The sequence below is a fragment of the Pseudophryne corroboree genome, chromosome 1 (assembly GCF_028390025.1).
Source record: "Pseudophryne corroboree isolate aPseCor3 chromosome 1, aPseCor3.hap2, whole genome shotgun sequence".
NCBI classification, from domain to species: Eukaryota; Metazoa; Chordata; class Amphibia; order Anura; family Myobatrachidae; genus Pseudophryne; species Pseudophryne corroboree.
In genome coordinates, this window is record NC_086444.1 from 1,148,041,667 (window position 1) to 1,148,058,853 (window position 17,187).

Sequence of the window (17,187 nt, forward strand, 5' to 3'; positions counted from 1 at the left end):
GGCTGGTGGCATTGCCGGGATTCCGCCGCCGGTATCCTGACTGCAGGGATCCTGACAGCCGTCAAATTGAAGAATCCCATATATGTATTGGTATGCCTTGCGGAAGGGGCTCTGCCCCGAAACGTCGCTCTTGTCAATACAGTCTGTTTTTTGTATCAAGGCTCTGGAGTGCCTTATTGTCCGCCATTGGACTCGTACATACATATATATATATATATATATATATATATATATATATATGGCGCTGGTCCGGCACTCCTTGCTTACCAATAATCTGTGTCGGTGCCTTCACTAAAACGGGATACAAAGCATGCAGAGGTGCGGCACTCAGACTGGAACAAAGGACTCGAAGTCTGTGGATTCTTTATCAACGTTTCAATATATTACATATTGTCATCAGGATATACAAAATACAAACAAACATACCTTTTATAAGAGACCATCACACGTGAATGGGAGCATCGGGGCTGGGACCACACACCCACCCCGTTGCCGCGCTGTTAGGTGACGTCATTAAAATGCGCCGTACACCTGTGAGAAACTTAACCCATTACCATACTTCTAATAGATACACAGAATATAGAAAAGCAAGTCATAACAATGTAGCAAGCATTTGGATGTAAATAAACAATTGCAACATGACAAACAGTCTGTACTTATTTCTGGTGAGGCATACCCTAGGCATATGGATGTACTAATGCCCTAGCATCGTAATCGGGTGAAAGTTGTTAAGCTGATTCCTTCCATAATTAAAAATACTTTATATTGACAAATAAGGATAACTCTTAAAAAAGAATACAGTTACAACGTAGCAGCACTCGCCAATATAAACCTCACAGCCAACTCAAACATGAGGCTGTGTCAATGTACCCCCTCAATCATGAGATATATATTCATTAACGGCCACCGCACCGTTAACGTAAAGCAACATAAGATAATTTTTCATTTAAGCCTTTAGGGTGGATGACATTAAGCCTGTAAATCCACCTTGCCTCACACTGTAAAAGCTTTAAAGAACGATCACCACCACGTTTATTAACAGGGATGGTATCGATCATTCTGTAGCGCAAACTGGATAAGGGATGGCGGGCCTCCGCAAAATGACGTGCGACCGGTTGGTCACTGGAGCCAGAGATCAGGGCTGCTCGAATGGCGGCTCTGTGATTGGCCATACGTTCTTTAAATTTAGATTCCGTTTTACCAATATAACTCAATCCGCAAGGGCAGATGAGTTGATAAATTACAAACATGGAGTTACAGGTAAAATAATGTCGTATCTTATAAGGCTTTCCTGAATGTGGATGGTTAAAAGAGTCACCCACCAACAAGAATTGCCATGTGGTGCACGTACATTTAAAACAACCCACCCGGGTATTGCTCAAAAAAGTGGTTCTACCAACAGATGCCTGGTAGTGTCTGTTTTTACCAGAATATCTTTAAAATTTCGGCCACGGGAGTAACACGTTAGCAACCTGTGATTCTTCAAATTAAGTTTACTGTCACTCTGGATCACAGGCCATAATGAGTTTGCAGTCCTGTTTATTACTGATGAAGAGGCATTGAATTTATTAACCCATGGAAGACATGTTTCAGTGGGGACCTCCTCCGACACTGCCTCTTCCAATAATGCCTGTCTATCCAAAGCTAAAACTTTTTGTTTACATAATTCAAGATGCCTCGCGTCATACCCTCTTTCCAAAAACTTCAAGACCACCTGATCAATTTGTAAGGAAGCCACCGCAGGGTCACTGTTAATACGAAAAACTCAACATTTGAGAATAGGGTAAACCATTAACTAATGAACTCTGCGCTTGCAATAGCGTGTTTCTATCTGTGGCTTTGGAAAAAAGGCTGGCATGAACAACACGGTTTGAAATAGAAACATGTACATCCAAGAAATCCACCGATACCTTATTATAAGTATACGTGAATTTAATCGGGTTATCCGTGGTATTGTGTTCCTCCAACAACAATTGTAGGTCCACAATGTCCCCCCGCCAAATTAGGAACAAATCCTCTATATACCTCAGTAGCAAGACAATGTGATCCTTAGCAGTCTCAGAAAAGAAAACCAGTTGTTCAATGAAGAACATTACTATATTAGCATAGGCCGGTGCCATGGAACTACCCATGGCACAGCCTTGTACCTGTAAATAAAAAACATTGTCATACAAGAAATAATTATTGTGCAAAATGAGATTAAATAATTGCAAAATTATATCAATTTTATCAGCAGACAATGAACTTTTAGATTCCAAAAATAACCGTAAAGAGTGCAAACCTAGGCTGTGTGGAATTGACGTGTATAAATTAACCACGTCAATGCCAACCAGCCAATAATCATCATCGAAAACTGGAACCGTCCGTAACATCCTCAAAAATGATGTTGTATCCAGGAGGAACAATGATGATTATTGGCTGGTTGGCATTGACGTGGTTAATTTATACACGTCAATTCCACACAGCCTAGGTTTGCACTCTTTACGGTTATTTTTGGAATCTAAAAGTTCATTGTCTGCTGATAAAATTGATATAATTTTGCAATTATTTAATCTCATTTTGCACAATAATTATTTCTTGTATGACAATGTTTTTTATTTACAGGTACAAGGCTGTGCCATGGGTAGTTCCATGGCACCGGCCTATGCTAATATAATAATGTTCTTCATTGAACAACTGGTTTTCTTTTCTGAGACTGCTAAGGATCACATTGTCTTGCTACTGAGGTATATCGATGATTTGTTCCTAATTTGGCGGGGGGACATTGTGGACCTACAATTGTTGTTGGAGGAACACAATACCACGGATAACCCGATTAAATTCACGTATACTTATAGTAAGGTATCGGTGGATTTCTTGGATGTACATGTTTCTATTTCAAACCGTGTTGTTCATACCAGCCTTTTTTCCAAAGCCACAGATAGAAACACGCTATTGCAAGCGCAGAGTTGCCATCCAAGTTTATTAGTTAATGGTTTACCCTATTCTCAAATGTTAAGAGTTTTTCGTATTAACAGTGACCCTGCGGTGGCTTCCTTACAAATTGATGAGGTGGTCTTGAAGTTTTTGGAGAGAGGGTATGACGCGAGGCGTCTTGAATTATGTAAACAAAAAGTTTTGGCTTTGGATAGACAGGCATTATTGGAAGAGGCAGTGTCGGAGGAGGTCCCCACTGAAACATGTCTTCCATGGGTTAATAAATTCAATGCGTGATGGTCTCTTATAAAAGGTATGTTTGTTTGTATTTTGTATATCCTGATGACAATATGTAATATATTGAAACGTTGATAAAGAATCCACAGACTTCGAGTCCTTTGTTCCAGTCTGAGTGCCGCACCTCTGCATGCTTTATATATATATATATATATATATATATATATATATATGTAGTATTGGTGTAATTGACGCCTTGGGGTTGTTATAACACCCCTATTTTTGTGACAGAATGACCTAATGTCAAATAAAATCTTGTTTAGGAAAACAAACAATATGTTCCAATGTGCAAAATTGATCAAAATTTATAAAAGATCATCTGATACTGTATTGATATAACTGTCCATAAAACATTTCAACCACCACTAACATCCAGTGGTGGTCCACATAAGAGCAGATGTACAAATATTTATTTTGTGGACTCCTCCTTCAAGGATTGTAAGTTGGAGGTCAGATCACAACAAATTTGATAACCCTGTATACTGTATATATATATATATATATATATATATATATCCTATATATTAGCCCAGATCTGTGACTTTGTGCCTCATTTGCTAATGCTGGGCGGAGTCACAACGCTGGGCGGAGTTAGATAAATGAGTCACAGATCTGGGCAAGTCTATAGGAGACTAGGAGCAGAAGCAGATGGTATGGGCATGGCACGGGCAGGGGTGCATACCTCCCAACTTTCTTCAGGCAGACAGGGGTGCATACCTCCCAACTTTCTTCAGGCAGAAGGAGGGACACACGTCCGGCGAAAAGGGGGTGTGGCCAACGAAAAGGGGTGTGGCATCGTGGGAGGACACACAATCGCGAGTCACGCCCCCGTTTTCGTCAGTGAGGGGGCATGCCCAGCGCTCTGTGAGCTGCTGGCATGCCCCCTCTCCTCCTGTCTCCACTGAATAGACGCTGTGCGCATGCGCACAGCGTCTATTCACCGCTGCTCTGCTAAGCAGAACAGCGAGTACAGGAACCTCCCAACTGCCCCCCCCCCCCACCGCGGGACACTGTGGCCCGCGGGTGGGACAGCGGGACATACCCAAAAAAACGGGACTGTCCCGCAAAAATCGGGACAGTGGGGAGGTATGGGGGTGTGTGAGAGGGTATGCCATACAGACAGACGGGCACCGGCTCACTGTGTGCTTGACCCCCCACATCAGCATACTCAGCAGGGTCTCTCTGGCACTGAAGGAGGAGCGTCACTTTCTGGCACACTCCACGCTTCTTAGCTGCAGTTTTGTGGGGCACCTGCCGCTGTGCAGGTTCCGTACTGCCTCTGTTATCTCCAGCCCCGGCAACCCCACCACTAGCTGCAGCGCTGCCGCCCGCAGTGAGGTGCGCCCAGCTCCTTCTCACACTTTAACCGGTGGGCAGCGCTGCAGAAGTCCGTGCTGCTTGCAGGCTCCGACCCCCTCCTCCCTCCACCCGCAGCGTCTCCTGGGGGCTAACCAGTCACTCCCAGTCTCCCCTTACCACTGTGCCCAGCAGCCGCGAGGTCCGCGCCGCATGCATGCTATGTCCCCCTCCTCCCTCCAGCCGCAGCGTCTCCTGGGGGATAACCAGTCACTACCAGTCTCCCCTTACCACAGTGCCCGGTAGCCGCGCGAGGTCCACGGTGTGTGACTGAGGAGTGGGGGGAGGGATGCGGGCGGGCAGAGGAAGCAGGACTCCAGCCTGAGAGAGTCAGCCATGCCAAGTCTCCAGCAGCAGCAGATCCCAACAAGTTGGAGTGGAACAGCAGCAGCCAGCAGTAGTGACTCCGGTAATACACATCTATCTGTCACTGTCACCACTGTTTTGTTCCTAATAGCAATCTCTCCCGTGCCCTGTGTTCTGTCATGGCCCTGTCACCCCTGGCCTTGCCCTGTCACCCTTATTCTGGCCCTTTCACCCTTATCCTGGCCCTGTCACCCTTATCCTGGCCCTGTCACCCTTATCCTGGCCCTGTCACCCCTGTCCTGGTCCTGCCACCCCTACCCTGTCCCTGTCACCCCTATCCTGTCCCTATAATTTCTGTCCTGGCCCCATCGCCCTGTCCTGACCCCGTCACTCCTGTCCTTGCCCCGTCACCCCTGTCATTGCCCCGTCACCCCGTCATTGCCCCGTCATCCCTGTCCTGGCCCTGTCACCCCTATCCTGGCCCTGTCACCCCTGTCCTGGTCCTGCCACCCCTACCCTGTCCCTGTCACCCCTATCCTGTCCCTATCATTTCTGTCCTGGCCCCGTCGCCCTGTCCTGGCCCCGTCACCCCTGTCATTGCCCCGTCACCCCTGTCCTGGCCCCGTCAACCCTGTACTGGCCCCGTCAACCCTGTCCTGGCCCCGTCACCCCTGTTCTGACCCTGTCACCCATGTCCTGGCCCTGTTACTGCATACCCTCCATCTACCTTTTTGGCAGGTACAGTACCCGCAGCGCCTCCAGACCCCTCCCCAATGCACCACACCTCCGCACCTTCCCTTTCACCACATGCGGCACCCCTCCCCCACACGCTGTGCCTCCAGATCCCTCCACCACCCGCGGCTCCCACTCCCCCGCCCCTCCACCACCCACAGCACCTCCAGACCCCCTCCACCATCCACCCCCCATATATGTCTCCCCCCACACCTGCCCCCCCTCCACCCCCCCTCCACCCGCAGCATCTGCAGACACCCTCCCCCACCCGCGGTCCCCCCCCACACCCGCCCCTCCCGACCCACTGCACCCCCGCACCCACCCCTCCACCACCTGCACCGCCTCCTGACCCCCTTCCCCATCCGCTGCACCACCCGAACCTGCCCCTCCCCCACTTGCGGCGCCTCCAGATCCCCTACCCCACCCCCAGCACCCCCGCCCCTTCCCATCCCACAGCACCTCTGGAACCCTTCACCCATCTGCAACATCCCCGAACCTGCCCCTCCCCCACCCGTGGCACCCCTGCCCCTTCCCCACCTGCAGTGTCTCCGGACCCCTCCCCCATCTGCAGCCCTCACTCCTCTGCCCCTCCCCCACCTGCAGCACCTCCGACCCTTCCCCATCCGGGCCCCCCCCCTGCATCCGCCCCCCCTTCCACCTGCAGCATCTACAGACACCCTCCCCCATCCGCAGTCCTCCCCGCACCCGCTACATTCGGTACATCGTGCCCTGCAGGCGCTGTTCACGCCGTCGCAAGAGGCTACGCCTCCTTCACCATCGCACACCCTTTCATCGTGCAATATTTAACCACTAACAAAGGAATGCAGGTAATACTCCATATAATACAAATATTGAACCCCAGAAAGGCATGCAAGGGTTAAGAGTGCGTAGCCCCTTGCGACGGTGCGAAGAGCGCCCGTAGGGCACAATGAAGCACCTAGTATATATATATATATATATATATATAAAATTTAATTTTTTTATTTATTTTTTCTTTGTACAAAGTACAGCTGTGAGTATAGTGGGTTTTATATCCGTAGTCGCATATGTCTGCTTCTGAACAATTTGCGCAGCAAAGACATGTATGATATGCTGCACAGAGGTGTACGTTTAACAAAGCTCTGGTCTCCTAGTGGGGGAACTAAGGCCCATTATTGTCAAAACACAACCACAGGATTCAAGCAGTACACAGTACCAGTGGGTCTCTGCACAAAACGTATTATTTAACCCTACCTAAGAGGAGCCATAGTTACCACTCACTGATGTCGCTGTCCAGTCTGCTGTACCACTTTGTTTTGCTCTTCTACTAGCTTGGCCTGCACTCACTCATAGGTCTCCTGTTCCTGGCACGCTTACATAGTGATTAATGGGTCTATTCATGAAGTAGTGAAAAGAGTAGAAAAGTGTATGACTGGAGAGGTTGCCCATGGCAACCCATCAGCTGCTATGTACATCTTTATAGACTGCACTTAACAAATGTTACTTCAATGCTGATAGGTTGCCATGGGCAAACTCTTTTCACAATGACAGCTCATTGAAGAACTCCCCACACACTGATTAGTGAATAGGTTTCCACCAATCAGAGTGCTAGACTCTGTGCACTGTTTTCTTGTTTTTTTTTTTACGTCATCCCATCACAAACAAACTTAATATTCATGGGTCAAAGTAGGATAGCATATATTTCATGTTATAGGTCTGGGATCTACGTATGTAGTAATTACATCACCAGAGATTAGTGGGATTTGCATTTTAAAGCTACCAAAGATCTGGGTTCTGTATAGTAATGACACTAAATATTAAAAGAGAGATCTGTATTATAAAGCTGCCAGACGACTGGGGTCTGTAAGGTAAAGCCAGCCGAGGTTTTAAGAGAAAGCCACTAGAGATTTTAGGGGTCTTGCACTATAATATCACCACAGATATAAGGGACCTGCATTGTTAAACCACCAGAAATTATGGGAACTGAATAATACAGCTGCCTCCAGAACAATGGGGTCAGTTCAATTCAACGTGGTTTAAATAGCGCGCTGTTATGTCGGCAAAGGTCGGTTCTCAGGGACTAAACAGGGTGTTTTGTCCTAACAAACGGCATCCTCCGATTTAAGTGTCGGGTGCGATGCTGTTTCTGGCGCGCTAAGGCCAGAAAACAGCATTGCGACAGCACTTTTGTTGGATTTCTGCTCACCCCCGCCCCCGGAGTGTTTTATTTAAATATTAAAGAACAACTTTATTTAAATACACATATGGCCAGCTCCTACTATTGAATACCTCTCAACATTTACAATCTTCTACGCAGGACCTCGGAAAGGGTCGTGACCTCAGGAAAAGGGGGTGTGCCTTCACGGCAATGCCACGACTTCCTGCCAAGCCTCCAGTTTTCGTCACAGGGGAGGCATGGCCAGCGTTCTGTGAGCTTCTGGCCATGCCCCCAGTCCCTCTGTCTTGAGAATAAACGCTGTGCGCATGTTCACAGCGTCTATTCACCACTGCTCTGCTAAACGCCTCAAAATGCCTCCCCCCTCCAACCGTGGAACACTGCGGCCCACGGGTGGGACATCGGGACAGTCCCAAAAAAACGTGACAAGCGGGACAGTTGGGAGATATGCTATTGCCATCCTGAGATAGTGATAGCGATAATAGGATTGTGGTGGAAGAATCAGCAGCCTCCTTGTTAAAATTGTAGTGCTTATCTCCATTTAATAAATATATCCCACAGCTGTCAGGCAGCACTATATGGAGTTTTCATATTGCTATCTGGTTCCAGGGTTTGGGAAAAAAATCAGTTTTATAAAAAACAAACAAAAAAAACAACAACTTTTCTTTTCTTTAAACCATTTTTTTTTTTTTTTTGCATTAATGTTTTAATGGAAAAAAATAATAATCATGTATTTGAAACCTTGTTTTAATGCTTTCTAACATTAATAATGCTATTAGGCTTTGATTTGATTTATTTTACATCTTCCAATAAAGGCCCTCATTCCGAGTTGTTCGCTCGTTCTTTTTCATCGCATCGCAGTGAAAATCCGCTTAGTACGCATGCGCAAAGTTCGCACTGCGACTGCGCCAAGTAACTTTACTATGAAGAAAGTATTTTTACTCACGGCTTTTTCTTCGCTCCGGCGATCGTAATGTGATTGACAGGAAATGGGTGTTACTGGGCGGAAACACGGCGTTTCAGGGGCGTGTGGCTGAAAACGCTACCGTTTCCGGAAAAAACGCAGGAGTGGCCGGGGAAACGGTGGGAGTGCCTGGGCGAACGCTGGGTGTGTTTGTGACGTCAACCAGGAGCGACAAGCACTGAACTGATCGCACAGGCAGAGTAAGTCTGGAGCTACTCTGAAACTGCTAAGTAGTTAGTAATCGCAATATTGCGAATACATCGGTCGCAATTTTAAGAAGCTAAGATACACTCCCAGTAGGCGTAGGCTTAGCGTGTGTAACTCTGCTAAATTCGCCTTGCGACCGATCAACTCGGAATGAGGGCCATTATTCCTATTACATCTGAAAATATGTAGAATAGACTAAACATATGAATACATAGGGGGTCATTCCAACTTTTTGCTGCTTGTGCGATCAACTAGACGCCGCCTATGGGGGAGTGTATTATAGCATAGCAGAGCGGTGATCGCTTGTGCAGCCCTGCTTTGCTAAAAAAGTAAAACAAGACCAGGGCTGCAGTTACTGACACCCAGTGCGACTGATTCAGCGATGAAGGTCCCGGTCCTGACGTCAGACATCCGCCCTCCAAACGCCTCGACACACCTGCGTTGGACTCACCACGCCTGGAAAATGGTGAGTATCCGCCCCGGAACGCTTCCTGCCTGTCAGTCTTCTTGCGATCGCTGCTGCGATCACATTTCTCACTGGCGGCGGCGTTGCCAGGCAATGAAGCGCGGGCGCAATGCGTCCGCCGCGCATACCCATTTCTGACCCCTTCGCACCGCAGCGAAGAACCGCTACGTGCGAACAGGTTCGGAATGACCCCCATGGTTTTGCCTAACTGCTAACAAATTTGCTGCTGCGATCAACTCTGAATTCCCCCCATAGTGCATACACACTGTGCAATCTATCAAACGGCTAACGATATATACGTGCGTCGTTCTGTACACACTAGATGATGTAAACTATTTTATAGTCCTGATCTGTCGGAATCGGCCACATCGTTAACAAAAATCATCTAATGAGTACCCAGCTTTAGACTATCTTCTACACCAGTGGTTCTCAACCTCGGTCCTCAAGTACCCCCAACAGTTCATGTTTTCCAGGTCTCCTCACAGGATTGCAAGTGAAACAATTTGCTCCACCTGTGGGTCTTTTATAATGTGTCAGTGAGTAATGAATACACCTGTTCAACTGCTAGGTGACCTGGAAAACATGAACTGTTGGGGGCACTTGAGGACCGAGGTTGAGAACCGCTGGTCTACACCATACTCCTTACAATGGCACCTACAGATGAAGCCACGCTAGTCGTGGCTCCGCCTGTGACTAGGCGTGCCCGCCCGGGCCTATCACCGAGAGCGTCCCTGTCCATCTGGGCACCCGCGACGGAGACGCACCCCATTCACTTGAATGGAGAGCGTCTCCGTCTGCGTGCCCGGACAGAGAGGCTCTGAATGGGAGCGTCTCTGTGCACTCCCAGTGTGACTAGGCGGACGGATCGCTTAGTCACGCCAGGAATGCTCGTTTGCAATGGAGCCGCCTCAAGTGAGTGCGGCTTCATCTGTAGCCCTCGGTTTCAGCCATGCTGATACTTATCTCAGTGTCATGTCCATTGATGCAGCAATGTTTATACACCTTGTACTTGTCCTATATTGTCTTGTAATGTACGTCATTGTTCTTATTTTGTTTATTTGTTTATGTACTTTGTTAGGCACTGCTGACCCCTTTTGGCGCCATATAAAGGATGATGATGATAATAATAATAATAATATATACAAAGTCAGAGGCGTAACTAAGGCAGGGCAAGTGGGGCACGTGCCCTGGGCGCCTTGGCAGGCCCAGCAGAGGGGGGCGCCGTCGGCGGCCAGGGCATCATGCCCATCCGCCCCATGCATGCTGCAATGTGAGGGGAGGAGAGCGCAGCATCTCTCCTGCCCCTCAATGTGCTCACTGCCACTGCCGCGCTGCCAGCAGTGCTGCGTGTCTGTCCGGTCGGTCTCCGGCAGCGTTAGCCAATCAGAGCTTGCGGACCGGCTCCCGATTGGCTGCCGGTCCGCAAGCTCTGATTGACTAACGAACCGGGGCCACATTTAAGATAGCCGCCGCGGGAGACCTGGAGCAGAGGGCAGCGCAGCAGCGGTGACCGATGGCCCGACTGAAGTAAGCGGCGGGGGGGGGGGGGGGTCTTGTATCTGGCACTGTGGGGCATGTATCTGACACTGTGGGGCATGGTAACTGGCACTGTGGGGCATGTATCTGACACTGTGGGGCATTGTAACTGGCACTGTGGGGCATTGTAACTGGCACTGTGGGGCATTGTATCTGGCACTGTGGGGCATTGTATCTGGCACTGTGGGGCATGTATCTGGCACTGTGGGGCATGGTAACTGGCACTGTGGGTCATGGTAACTGGCACTGCGGGGCATTGTATCTGGCACTGTGGGGCACGTATCTGGCACTGGGGCATTGTAACTGGCACTGTGGGGCATGTAACTGGTACTGTGGGGCATTGTAACTGCGACTGTGGGGCATGTATCTGGCACTGGGGCATTGTAACTGGCACGGTGGGGCATGTATCTGGCACTGGGGCATTGTATCTGGCACTGTGGGGCATGTATCTGGCACTGTGGGGCATTGTATCTGGCACTGTGGGGCAATATGTATCTGGCACTGTGGGGCACTGTGTATCTGGCACTGTGTAGCTGGCACTGTGGGGCAACTGTGTATCTGGCACTGTGTAAAAAGTAGAGATGAGCGGGTTCGGTTCCTCGGGATCCGAACCCCCCCGAACTTCAACCTTTTTACACGGTTCCGAGGCAGACTCGAATCTTCCCGCCTTGCTCGGTTAACCAGAACGCGCCCGAACGTCATCCTCCCGCTGTCGGATTCTCGTGAGATTCGTATTCTATATAAGGAGACGCGCTTCGTAGCCATTTTCACTCGTGCATTGGAGATTGAACGGAGAGGACGTGGCAGTGTTCTCTCCCTGAAAAGCTCCGTAATCTGTGCTCAGTGTGCTGCAAATATCTGTGCTCAGTGTGCTGAAAATATCTACGTTCTCTGCCTGAAAACGCTCCATATCTGTGCTCAGTGTGCTGCAAATATCTGTGCTCAGTGTGCTGCATTGTGCGGACTGGGAACCACCAGTGTAAGTATATACATGATGTGGCCATTCACTGGTACCTGGTGACAGAACGTATTCTGGATTCCCTCACAATGTAACTTTATATCTGTCACCTATATACATGATGTGGTCATTCACTGGTACCTGGTGACAGAACGTATACTGGATTCCCTCACAATGTAACGTTATATCTGTTACCTATATATACATGATGTGGTCATTCACTGGTACCTGGTGACAGAACGTATTCTGGATTCCCTCACAATGTAACTTTATATCTGTCACCTATATACATGATGTGGTCATTCACTGGTACCTGGTGACAGAACGTATACTGGATTCCCTCACAATGTAACGTTATATCTGTTACCTATATATACATGATGTGGTCATTCACTGGTACCTGGTGACAGAACATATTCTGGATTCCCTCACAATGTAACTTTATATCTGTCACCTATATATACATGATGTGGTCATTCACTGGTACCTGATGACAGACCGTATACTGGATTCCCTCACAATGTAACTTTATATCTGTCACCTATATATACATGATGTGGCCATTCACTGGTACCTGATGACAGAACGTATACTGGATTCCCCCACAATGTAACTTTATATCTGTCACCTATATACATGATGTGGCCATTCCCTGGTACCTGGTGACAGAACGTATACTGGATTCCCCCACAATGTAACTTTATATCTGTCACCTATATACATGATGTGGCCATTCACTGGTACCTGGTGACAGAACGTATACTGGATTCCCCCACAATGTAACTTTATATCTGTCACTTATATACATGATGTGTTCATTCACTGGTACCTGGTGACAGAACGTATACTGGATTCCCCCACAATGTAACTTTATATCTGTCACCTATATACATGATGTGTTCATTCACTGGTACCTGGTGACAGAACGTATTCTGGATTCCCTCACAATGTAACGTTATATCTGTCACCTATATACATGATGTGGTCATTCACTGGTACCTGGTGACAGAACGTATTCTGGATTCCCTCACAATGTAACTTTATATCTGTCACCTATATATACATGATGTGGTCATTCACTGGTACCTGGTGACAGAACGTATACTGGATTCCCCCACAATGTAACTTTATATCTGTTACCTATATATACATGATGTGGTCATTCACTGGTACCTGATGACAGAACGTATACTGAATTCCCTCACAATGTAACTTTATATCTGTCACCTATATAATAATTATAATATTACAGTACAGTAGGCCATTGCTGTATCTTGCAGCTCTGTGTCACTGCAAGTATCCATTCCATGCCTGTGCTGCATTTTTGTGAGCAGTATATATATAGTATTACAGTGCAGCATTTTGGTGACTAACAGTATATAGTTGTATCTTGCAGCTCTGTGTCACTGCAAGTATCCATTCCATATCTGTGCTGCATTTTTGTGAGCAGTATATATATATAGTATTACAGTGCAGCATTTTGGTGACTAACAGTATATAGTTGTACAGTAGGCCATTGCTGTATCTTGCAGCTCTGTGTCACTCTAAGTATCCATTCCATATCTGTGCGGCATTTTTGTGAGCAGTATATATATAGTATTACAGTGCATCATTTTTGTGACCCAACAGTATATAGTTGTGTATAGTAGGCCATTGCTGTAGCTTGCAGCTCTGTGTCACTGCAAGTATCCATCCATTCCATTTTCTTCCAGTGATTTGGACCAATAATACCATTGATTAGAACGAATAATTCCAGTGATTTTGTCATTTTCTTCCAGTGATTTGGACCAATAATACCATTGATTAGAACTAATAATTCCAGTGATTTTGTAATTTTCTTCCAGTGATTTGGACCAATAACACCATTGATTAGAACGAATAATTCCAGTGATTTGGACCAATAATACCATTGATTAGAACAAATAATTCCAGTGATTTTGTAATTTTCTTCCAGTGATTTGGACCAATAACACCATTGATTAGAACAAATAATTCCAGTGATTTTGTCATTTTCTTGCAGTGATTTGGACCAATAATACCATTGATTAGAACTAATAATTCCAGTGATTGTCATTTTCTTCCAGTGATTTGGACCAATAATACCATTGATTAGAACGAATAATTCCAGTGATTTTGTCATTTTCTTCCAGTGATTTGGACCAATAATACCATTGATTAGAACTAATAATTCCAGTGATTTTGTCATTTTCTTCCAGTGATTTGGACCAATAATACCATTGATTAGAATGAATAATTCCTGTGATATTGAGGTATTTGTGTCGCTTAGCTTAGCCATCCAGCATCCACAGTGCACCTCTTTTTCTCTTTTCTTTGCATCATGTGCTGTTTGGGGCCAATTTTTTTAAGTGCCATCCTGTCTGACACTGCAGTGCCACTCCTTGATGGGCCAGGTGTTTGTGCCGCCCTCTTGGGTCGCTTTGCTTAGTCATCCAGCGACCTCGGTGCACATTTTAGGACTAAAAATAGTATTGTGAGGTGTGAGGTGTTCAGAATAGACTGGAAATGAGTGGAAATTGTGGTTATAGAGGTTAATAATACTATAAGATCAAAATTACCCCCAAATTTTATGATTTAAGCTGTTTTTGAGGGGTTTTTGAAAAAAAACACCTGAATCCAAAACACACCCGAATCCGACAAAAAAATTTCACGGAGGTTTTGCCGAAACGCGTCCGAATCCAAAACACGGCCGCGGAACCGAATCCAAAACCAAAACACAAAAAATGTCCGGTGCACATCTCTAGTAAAAAGGGGACTCTGCATGCGTACTGTGCAAAAATTGAATGAAGGTGTGCTGAGAACGACACAAGGGGTAGGTGATAGTGTGCTGAGAGGCGACACAGGGGGTAGGTGATAGCCATATTGGCATGCCCCATTTTCAGTGGCCACACCCCTTCTGGAGCATGGTCACACCCCTTCTGGTGCGTGGCCACACCCATTTTTTTGGTGCGCACCTTAGGCGCACGCACATACTTCTTTTATGTGTGTGTTTTGTTTTTTGGGGGTGGGGGCACCACTCTTCATCTTGCTCTGGGCTCCAGAAACCCTAGTTACGCCTCTGTACAAAGTACACTCAGAGATGGATGAAACTATAAATAAGAACAAGAAGTACATTTTAAGCATTAGCATACCTCCCAACTTTCACTGTTGTAGAATTGGGACTCCTGCGCGGTGAAGTCGTGCGCGTTTCCAAAAAGCGGGCATGACCTTGGGGAAAATGGGTGTGGCTTCACGGGAAAGCTGCAATCGTAAGCCATGCCTCCCATCTCCTTCACTAAGGAGGCATGCTCAGCGCTCTGTGAGCTGCTGGCATGCCCCCAGTCCCACTGTCTCTCGTGAATAGACGCTGTGCGCATGCAAAAATCATTTGGTTTAAACCAGCCAACCTGGGGGCTGTATCAGACCTGATCGCTGCTGTGTGTTTTCGCACAGCAGCGATCAGGTCTGAACTGCATATGCGTCGGCACCGCAGTGCGCCGGTGCATGCCAGACAGCCGACGGCTGTCTGAGCCCTGCGATCGCCTCTGCCTGACTGACAGGCAGAGGCGGTCGCTGGGCGGGAGGGGGCGTGGTACGGGCAACGCAGACATGCCCGGACCATTGGGGGGAGGGGCTGCGGTGGCTGCGTGATGTCACACGCAGCCGCTGCGACCCCGGCAGCGATGAGTAGCTCCCTGCCAGCACGCAAAAGCTGCGCTGGCTGGGAGCTACTCCTGAAGTACAAAAGCTACTTGTGTGGCGGGGTGGGGCCTGGCATGTGGGGCGGACTAGCTCTGTGCTGGGCGTCCCCCCCGCATGTCAGGGAAGCTGATCATAGATGTGCTAAATTTAGCACATATACGATCAGTTCTGAATCACGCTCCCTGTCTGGTTCTATAGAATCCTTCACTGTTAAACATGTTACTCATATAGTTTAAAAAAAGATCTATCCATCTATGCTTTCCAATTTATTTATGTTACCCATCACTATATCCACTCATACAAGTCCACCAATTTACAAGAAATGGTGTTAGTGTGTCCTACATGGGGAGATTGTGGATTGTGTCCGATTGCTTTACTTTGGAAACTGCATGACCAAATCTGCAGTTTTAAAGGCAGCACAGACAATGCTTCCTCTTTTCACATGCAATTTAATATTACATAACCTTATGAAATACAAAACAAGAAACATAGGGGGTATGCAATTAGCTAGGGGAAAAAACTGAGCTTTTCGCTATTTTTAGAGCGAATGTCCGCTGCAGGGGCGGAAAACACGTGGATTGTTGAAACCACGTGTTTTCCGTCGAATACGCAGGCCATTTTTGCCATTTTTTCACCAATGCCTTTTCACTTAAAAAATCCAAACCCATAGGCTTTTACTGAAAGGGCTCAGCCTGAAGTTTGGAAGAAGTGCTATGTTTAGCGGATGCTTCATCTTTATATTCTCATAACACATCCAGTGGGTATCCGGACTATAAATCTACACTAAAAAGGTCTGCAGTCATGGACATGCATTAGGTCGACAGGGTCTAAAGGTCGACATATAAAAGGTAGACAGTGCAACAGGTCGACGGGTGGTTTTCAGGTTGCCGACTGTCGGGATCCCGGTGCACAGTATACCGGCGCCGGAATCCCGACAGCCGGCATACCGACAGATTTTCTCCCTCATGGGGGTCCACGATCCCCCTAGAGGGAGAATAAATAGCATGGCGCGCGTAGCGCACCACCGTGCCCGCAGCGTGGCGAGAGCAGCGAGCCCGCAAGGGGCTCATTTGCGCTCACCACGCTGTCGGTATGCCGGCGGTCGGGCTCCCGGCGCCGGTATGCTGGTCGCCGGGAGCCCGGCTGCTGGCATACCATACTACACCCAGGTCGACAGGGTCAAAAGGTCGACATGACAATGGTCGACACACATATGGTAGACACAAGTATTTTGATTTCCCCCCCCAACTTTTTCATACTTTACCATCTGCGTGGACTACGATTGGGAATAGTAACCTGTGCAGAGCGCAGCGGTACCGGAGTGAGGCACCTTGCCCAAAGCAATACACTAATGGGGCTTGTTTGTGGCAGAAAGTGACAAGACACCCCCCAAAAAAATAAAAAAAATTGTGCCTACCATTTTTGTGTCGAACATTTCTATGTCAACATTTTGACCCTGTCTCCCTATTGTATGTCGACCAATAGTGCTAGATCTATTGAATGTAGTCCTTTTTAGTGTAAATCTAATAATCCACACCCCATCCAGTTACCATCAGCACCCTGTTCCTACGTATACTGTGCCCCAAACTGTGCCC

General features: G+C 47.4%; 1 protein-coding gene across 1 annotated transcript in view; it reads right to left on the reverse strand.

Annotated features, from left to right (window-relative positions):
• The window catches only part of SH3BP2 (SH3 domain binding protein 2), a 137,366-nt gene that overhangs the window by 66,685 nt on the left and 53,494 nt on the right, over nt 1-17,187 (reverse strand). The gene's annotated exons all lie outside the window — the stretch shown is intronic.